Source organism: Neophocaena asiaeorientalis, unplaced genomic scaffold (genome assembly GCF_003031525.2).
Source record: "Neophocaena asiaeorientalis asiaeorientalis breed wild unplaced genomic scaffold, Neophocaena_asiaeorientalis_V1.1 scaffold177, whole genome shotgun sequence".
Classification (NCBI taxonomy): domain Eukaryota; kingdom Metazoa; phylum Chordata; class Mammalia; order Artiodactyla; family Phocoenidae; genus Neophocaena; species Neophocaena asiaeorientalis.
This window is the reverse complement of record NW_020172779.1, coordinates 18216365-18225046: the sequence shown is the minus strand read 5'-3', so window position 1 is coordinate 18225046 and position 8682 is coordinate 18216365. Positions and strand designations below refer to the sequence as shown.

Below are 8682 nucleotides of genomic sequence, written 5' to 3'. Positions count from 1 at the left end.
TGGTAGTGTCAAATTTGAAGAACAAAGGAAGAGTTAAAGATCATTCTAAGGTTTTTAGTGTAGGGGCTTGTAGAATGCTGAGGACGTCCTCCAAAATCAAAACTAGAGATTGTGCTATAAGGTTGTCTGAAAAGCAGGGGTACACAGAAGATGGGGAACAAGGAGTCTTAGCCTGTAAGGATGAGGAAACAGGCAAGTCCATCCCTGGTCAAGTAAGGGTGAGGAAGCCAACCTCACGCTAAGATTTAGAGAGACGCCAGAAGGTCAAAGCATAGACAATATAGTGTCAGAGAACAGAGGGAGCCACTGTGGCCCTAGAGCAGAATAGCTTCACATTTGGAACTGTTGTCTAAATTGTTTCTGCTGTTTGGTGATAGCCTGAGATGAGAGAACATGAATCAAAGCCATAAGCAAATAGAGATCTGTGGGTGCAGGTGTTGTGAACACACGTGCACTTGCAGGGTGAACCATGAGGGATGCACGCAGGAAGGGTCTGGGTGGCTCCACGTAGAGCCAAAGCCAAGCTGGACTAAATGGAGAACGTGTGAAGCCTGTGGAGCCATATGGCAAGAACATATTATGAAACGAAGGATGAAAATGATTAATGGAAAAAGAAAAAAATGAGAAAGTTTTTGATAAAATTTAAATGTGCTCCCTATTAAAGAATCTGTCAGAAATCTGTAGCAAACGTCGTTATTCATAATGAAAGAATGTAAATATTTATATTAAATTCAGGAACAAACAAGAATGCCCATTACCAATAAAACTATGCAGAGCTGTATCAGAGAAACAGGAAACATGAAAATGATAACTTTCAGTTAACATTATACCTGCTAACATATAAAAATCTTTGAGAATTAATTTAAGAAGGACAATAAAAAAAAGTGTTCAAAATTTGGAGTTTTCCAAAGGAGAACCTAAAATAGGGACAAGTGAACAGACAGTTTTATTGGAAGACTTCAAGAAGCAGGAAAGACAGCCCTGGGAGAGCAGCAGGGGTAAGGAAGGAAAATCAGTTTGGGGGTGTTAGGAAGGTTGCCGCCAAGGTGCATGGGAGCTCTTTCCCACAGGGACCTCCTGAGGATTGTACAGCATCTCTCACCCCGAGGACAGGAGTGAGGAGCATTTATCCATCCTCATTGATTTAGGGTTGCTCTGATGATGTTATCTGCCACATATTTCCATGCCAGGCATAGATCCAGGTTGTCCAAAATCGCACTGCATCCATGGCATCAGAAGATTCTGTGGCAAGGGAAAACGCTTAGGATAAGTGAAGCCTTACTATGGACTGAATGTTTGTGAGCCCCCAGATTTACCTGTTAAATCCTAATGCCCAATGTGACAGTGTTTGGAGGTGAGGTCTTTGGGAAGTGATCAGTACCCTTATAAGAGAGACCCCAAAGGGTTCTCTCGACCCTTCTGCCAGGTGAGGATGCAGTGAGAAGACAGCAATCTATGAACCCAAAAGTGGGCCTTTATACCAGATACCTAATCTGCTGGCGCCTTGAACTTGGGCTTCCCAGGCGCCATGACTGTGAGAAATGAAGGTCTGCTGTTTATAAACCACACAGTCTACGCCATTTTGTTACTGCAACAGACTAAGAAGCCGGAAGCAGGCAGCATCAAGTGAGGCCACGCCTACGAGGAACTGTGTCTTTTTAAAGAGAAAAACCGCAGGCCCAAAATGACATCACTTGTGCTAAACTCCATGATACCATATCTAGATTTAATACCTGACTTACTTACAGTTTTGATCTTCGTCATAAATGTAATCTTAATCAACCAGTTTGGGATTTTCTGGTCAGCATCAAGGAGGTAATCTGTCACAGTGGGCTCTCTCCACGCCCCCAGAGGAAGAAGAGGCAATCAGCATGAAAGAACCCTTGCCCTTCCCTCCCCCACAAAATGATGACCTGGCAGAGAATTACCCCTTCTTTAATTTTGCTAAGAGCTCCTTTGTCCCACCCTTCTTCCTATAAAACCTTCTATTTCGCACAACCCCTCTGAGTGTCCTTCTAGTTGCGAGACGTGATGGTGCCTGAACCATTCATGGATTGTTGAATAAAGCCAAGCAGACCTTCAGATTTACTTGACTGAATTTTTTTTTTTTTTAAACAGTCCTCAGCTGCAGCTGGAATCAGAAATAGTGCCAAGGGGACAGGAGGAAGAGCACGAACAGATGCTGATGCAATGAACAGCTGCACATCAGGAATCTTCCTTGATAGCAGTACCACCAATTGAAAGGTGTAGAGAAGGAAATAGCACCTTGACTGATGTTAGCAGATGATCTGACCAAGAATAAAGATTATACTTGTTACCATGGTGCCCTATAAATATCTTTTCTTTTCTCCTCATCACTATGCTTTGTTAATGCCTTAGGTTCATTTACACGGGATGTTTTTTTCCACGTACCTCTTCCCAACACTACAACTTTTTACCTGGATAAATCCTAAAATTCTATAAATAATTTAGGACTCAAGACTCAGACCTGGAACCATCTGTATCAGGAAATCTGCACGATTCCTTAGTTACAATGTGTGCTCTTGTAGTTTTCTCTGTAAAATTATCACTGAACTCACCGCAGTGTACTAAAATGATCTGTTCACTTAATTATTCTCCATTTGGATTGTTGACAATTTGGGAAGAATTACTATCTACTTAACCTGTTTAAACAGAGATGACTACATTATTGTGAAATCCAGGAAAAAATGAAACTGCAGGGTCCCTTGTTCAAAAAGCAGGGAAACAATTTTGTTAAAGCTACTCAGTTATAAAGCTTTTAAATTTCTTCCATGGTCACTTTCTTGACTTGTCATGGTGATTTTGCACTTGCTAGTCAATGTCACTCTAAGTAAAAAAATAAATGAATAAAATTTTAAATGATTAGCATGAATTGTATGTTTACCTTTATATTGTACAATTAGTTTTAAATGCAAATATAAGAGTATTTAACTCATGTGTGGAAGCATTAAATTACAAAACATATTTTATAGCTCGTACATGCCCAGGTATTTCATTCTCAGCAGGACAAAGTAATTACTGCACAAAATAAACTCAACAGGTTTTATTGGATTTGATATGTACACATTCTACTGAAACTCTGTACCTGTGGTTTACTGATTAGTGAGAAAAAAAACGAAAAGGAAAAGAACTATGGGTTACCCTTTCCTTCTAAGTCATCATTTCAGCTTAGGTGGTTGGCTGACACAGGGAAGTCACATGAAGAAGAAAGAATACAATTGAGTTTCTTAGTCACTCAGTTTTCTTAGAACATCACTGTTTCTTTCTGCAAGCTTGGGTTTGAATGAAAAGTGTGGCTTCTTGGAGCTGTCACCACCCCAATTAATCATAGATGTAAAATGCTTACTTCGTACTTGCCGTGAGTCTTGCTTAATTCCACCACACCATGGGACCAGGATTCTGTGCTCGAAGGACGCTGGGAGCACTATCTAGAGAGGGGTAGCAAGAAGTCTGCCCCTTGTCCCTGAAGGAGAGCAGATTTTGCCCCCCCCCCCAAATATGGCTCTATGGTGTAAGGATTATCTTGAGCTGATTGTTTTTAAGAAAGAGCAAACGCAGGAGAAGCTCCGAAAACCAAGTAGAAGTTACCCTTTTGTAAGGGAAAATTACATTTATAAGGGAAATCTCCATTTGTCAGGGGGTGTCCCTCTCTATAACAGGAAGAGGAGGGTGACTAGATCTCTAGAAATTCTTACAGTGGAGAAGACAACTGACTTAACTCCTCATAACAACCCTACCCTTGTTTACTGTGCTTTGCCTGGTAATCTTCCATAGCAGGTTTCCTCTCTCAGCATCTTCTTGTCTTTAGCTGGAGATGGTATTTAAGGTGATGGCTTGGGTCATTCTGCACAGTTTCTCAGTTTTGCTAGGTCTCTCCCACGTATACAGGAATTATACATGTAACTAAACTTCTGGGGTTTTTATGTTTGTTTGTTTTTCTCCTATTAATCTATCTTTCCTTAAAAGGGGTTCACAGCCAGGAACTTAGAGGGGAAGACGGAAAATTATCTTTCGCCCCCTACATCCCACTAGACCTCACTAATAAAACACACAAGTTCAGAGCTAAAATCTTTAACAATTTCAGTACAGCCACAGCCAAACATTAAACACCCATCATGGATCCCCCTGAGCACAGGGCCGTACATGTGCCTCACCTCCATGAAACTAGCGCTGCTTCTAAATTATGAGAACATAGCAGGATGCATGGTCCTGTATCAGGGGTCCACTTCTCTAAAATGTCTGTCTCCTGTCCTTGAGTACAGGAGGTTGAAGAAATCCACCACATGGCCCCATGTTTTGGAGGGAAGTTTCATCTCTGGGAAGAAGCAAAGAAACAACTGAAGTGGCAGGAGCTGACTTCCTGCCCAGCGGCTCCGCGTTCCCCTGGCTGTGTGCCAATTTGCACTGGAGCCCTGTGCGACCTGGGGCGACTATTCCAGTCTCTGCCTTGAGTAGTGAAGGCTTCTCTGTGTTCTGGTAAGTTAAACAGGGTGTTTGCCTTGTTCCCCTTGTCTGTTTTCCATTTCTAAGTAATTGGTATTTAAGCAGCTACTTAAACTCCTCTCTGTCGAGTATTGATAGGAATTGGCAAAGCCTACTAAGGAAGTCATCATTTGGCTAGGTTTTCACAAAGGCTTTGCTCAGCTGAACACAGACCTTGCTTAACCTTTTTGTTTATTTATTTGTTCTAAGATTTTTCAGTGCAAAGTGAGTTTGAGATGTTTTATATAATAATATACAATTAAATTCACTTCATTTCCATTCAGTTAAAAAATAAAAAAGAGTGAGGACCTACACATACTAAATTATCTTAGATTTTAAGCCTTGATTTTCTTCTGTGTATAATGAGGATATAACATACATTTCACGGAATTATGATGATGATTACAACTCAAACTATGAAAGCACCCAACAAAATTCTGGACTCAGGGTAAACAGTCACCTCAAAGGTATGCGCAAGGACCATGGGGGATGCAGAATTGATGTCACCACCTCTCCCCATAAACTGCTCCCAATGTGGCCAGTGAGAGAGGCAGAAGGACAGTGTGGTGGGACTGAGCACCAAGGCTGAGTAAATCTAACTTTAGAGGAAGGCACTGCCACCGAAAGTAGCTAAGGCTCCTGACTTTGTATTTATAAAAAGACCCCTGTAGGGTGCAAAATGTGCCAACCCAAAATGTCTCTCTATGGGGCGAAGTATTTCTGGTTAAAAACAAGGCCCAAAAGACTCAGGCAGAAACTCTGACCTTCCCCCTAACTGCCTAAATGAATTTTGATGAAGGGCCTATTTCCAGAATAGATCTATCACCAGAGATATCTGCAAAGAATATGGAGTAGGTCTGGTGGGGGAAACTCTTAGAGATCAGAGTCCACTTTGTGTCCCATTGTCTCTGCCTGGCCCGGCAAACATTTATTTACCAGACATTTGTTTGTCCATCTCCACGTGAGTTGCCTTCCTCCCCTCTGAAGTCCCAAAATGACTACTCCCAACATCGTCGTCTTTAGCTAAAGATGGTGTGTAAGCTGAGAGCTTCAGCCACATTGGGACTTACTCAGTTTTCCTGGGTCTCTCCCATGTACGTGTTACTAAACTTTTAATTGATTTTTCTCTTGTTGATCTTCCTCTTGTCAATTTAATTCTTATTAGACCAGTCAGAACCTAGACGGGTAGAGGAAAATTACTTCCTCCATGACACCCCTTACATGCCAGACACTGTGCCAGGTAATGAGGATGCACTAGGGATCTAGAGAAACAAATAGGCCTCTTATTACAGGCACAGGAGGCCTATTATTATAAGTGTATTTGTCATCTATAAAACTGATAGAATAATATGGACCCCTCCAGTTTTCTGTGCTGTTCAAATGAGTTCTTGTGCAAGAACTCTTTGTAAAGTGATTTCTCCTCAGATGCTCATTGATAACTTACTAGGTGCCAGTCATTATATTAGAGGCTGAAGATGCAAAGATAAATATGCATCCTTTTAAGAGCTTAACCTCTAGGAAGGGAAGGAGTAGAAATGAAAATAATAATTTCTACAGAATGAGATAAAGTCAAAATGCTTTGGGGGATTAGGTAAAAGAAAGTCTAGTGTTATTTAAAGGGGGTTGTATCATAAAATACTTGACAGAAGTTCTTTATATTTGAGCACAACTTGAAGGCAAGTTTGCCTGGGTGATCAAGGCAGGAGAAATATTATAGATAGAGGAAACTGTGTGTGTGTGTGTGTGTGTGTGTGTGTATAAAAGGTCCTGGATAGAGTGGTTGAGTTAAAGAGAAAGTGTTTCTCTCCTTTATTGACTGTTTTTAAATTACATCTATCAGGTGTCTCATCAATTTTAGGAAAAGTGTTTAAAAAATAAATATGTATAACTGAATCACTTTGCTGTAAACCTGAAACTAACACAACATTGTAAATCAACTATACTTCTCATATACTGATAAAATAAAATTTTAATTAAAAAAATCGATCTCTTGTAACATTTAAAACATGTTAGTCATGTGGACTCTTTACGATGGGCACAATGTTGCATTATGCAACTATGTCCTTACAAAATAGATTTGATCTCTATTCTCTTATTTGACAATTATTTATAGAGTGCCTAAGATGTCAGATGTCTTGTCAAGTGTTGGGGTACAGAGATAAAGCAAGACATTGTCTTCATTCACTTTACTGTCCAGTGGCAAGGAAAATAAATGATTAATGTGGAGTATTATACTTGTCGATAATTTTTAAATTAGAAGAGACAAAAACTTAACTAAAAAGGAGAGACAGAGAAAGAGAGAGAGAGAGAAAGTGAGAGAGAAATAGGAATTCATCGGTTTACATTAAAGGGCAGGGATGAGGATGTCTTCAGAGAAAACTGGATCCAGGGTCTTGGAAAAGAGCAGGAATCTCTTTTACTGTCCAGGCTATGCTTCTCTTCAAGGGTTACGTTAATTCTTTCTAGCTGCTTTAGAGAAAGATTATAGGAGGTGAAACTGATGCTATTATCAACCTCCAATTTGAGAACCCAAGGGAATATCTCTGATTAGCTGAGTTTGGGTGTGTGCATGCATCATACATCAACAAGTGTGTCCAAGGGAGGTTTCTCCTGGGTCAAGGGCCTATCCACACAGACGCTGGGGGAGCTAGAGAATCTCTCCATTCCAAGGGCATTCAGGCACAAGTCCTGCAGGTCCACAGTGAGCAAGAGACTGGTTAGGGGTGAGAGGAGGGTCTGAGACCTTGCTTTTGAACTGAGCTTTCAGATGATATAAGTTTAGCAGTTGAAGGGAGGTGGGGCAGGAGGGAGGGGAATTAGGAAGAAGCAGTAGATTGGACACAATCATAGCAAAAGCTCCAACAACTGAACATGGAGCAGAAACAAGAAGATGAAAAAAGTACGGCCCCAGAGAAGACGAGTCACACCATGATAAAGTGTACTGGCACAATGCAAATGTGTCTCCTGCAAACAAACGCAGAATGAAGGTAAGACAGTATTATTAATGGTGTTCTTTCTCTCTGAACTTACAACAATTATGTAAGTTGAACTTACATAATTCAGCTTACATTTGAATTATGTAAGTTCAAAGAATATTGTTTAATAAATGTTTCTCAAGCCTTAATTATGTTTAATGGCAAAGCTTTGATCTTAAATAGCAAAACTGATAACAAAAGAAAGCTTATTAATATTAATAATGGTTTGTTTTAGGTCTTCTCTGCATAGGATAACAAAATTCCATTAGAAATTTTCATCCAAATTCCCTGACTTCTCTGGTTCCCAGCAGGGTAAGAACATGGTATTGGCAGGAGCTTGTGGAAGCACCTGGAACTACATTGATGCTGGATGACACCCAAACAGCCATTCAGGTTGGGATCCCTTTCTCCTCTTCTGCTCTGGTGACTCTTGCCCATTTTTTAGGTTCAGCTCAAATGTTACCTCCTCTGTGACTTTTTAAAATATCTTCCCATTATGCCTGTGCAAAAGCAGACCTGTACTGGCCAGCAGACCAGGTCAGGCGCTCCACGGAGTTAACCACTGCTTTCCGTGCAGCCATCGTTCTGGCCAAGCTCTCCATCATCCCCGTGCCCTCCCTTGCAAGGTACTGGCCGCTGTGGCTCTGTGCTGGTGCACCTCATCCTGGCCCCAGGGGCCCTGGCATCGTCTCAGCCCCTGTGCCCAAGAAGCTGCTGCTGACGGCTGGTATTGATGACGGCTGCACCTCTGCCAGGGGCTGCACTGCCATCCTGGGAAACTTCGCCAAGGCCACTTTTGATGCCATTTCCAAGACCTACAGCTATCTCACTGCTGATCTCTGGGAAGACATGGTGTTCACCAGATCCCCTATCAGGAATTTACTGACCATCTAGTAAAGACCTACACCAGAGTTTCTGTGCAGAGGACCCAGGCTCCAGCTGTGGCCACCACATAGTTTTATATGAGAAAAATAAAGTGAATGAAGCTGAAAAAAAATATCTTCTCACCCTTCTTCCAACTCTCAGAACAGATGGGCTTGCTTATCTCATATTTCCAAAGCAGTACTTCATACAGTGGTTTCCAGCTCCTTATTTGATACATTTTATCATTAGATTAGATCTTTCTGGACACTCAAACTATGCTTATTCATTTAAATGGGACCTGGAATCCATTTACTCATTATATACATTATTGTAATAAACT

At 41.1% G+C, this 8682-nt stretch overlaps 1 pseudogene; it reads left to right on the top strand.

Annotated features, from left to right (window-relative positions):
* Window positions 1–7374: 7374 nt before the first annotated feature.
* Window positions 7375–8434, top strand: LOC112397171 (40S ribosomal protein S2 pseudogene; annotated as a pseudogene).
* The last annotated feature ends 248 nt before the right edge of the window (window positions 8435–8682 follow it).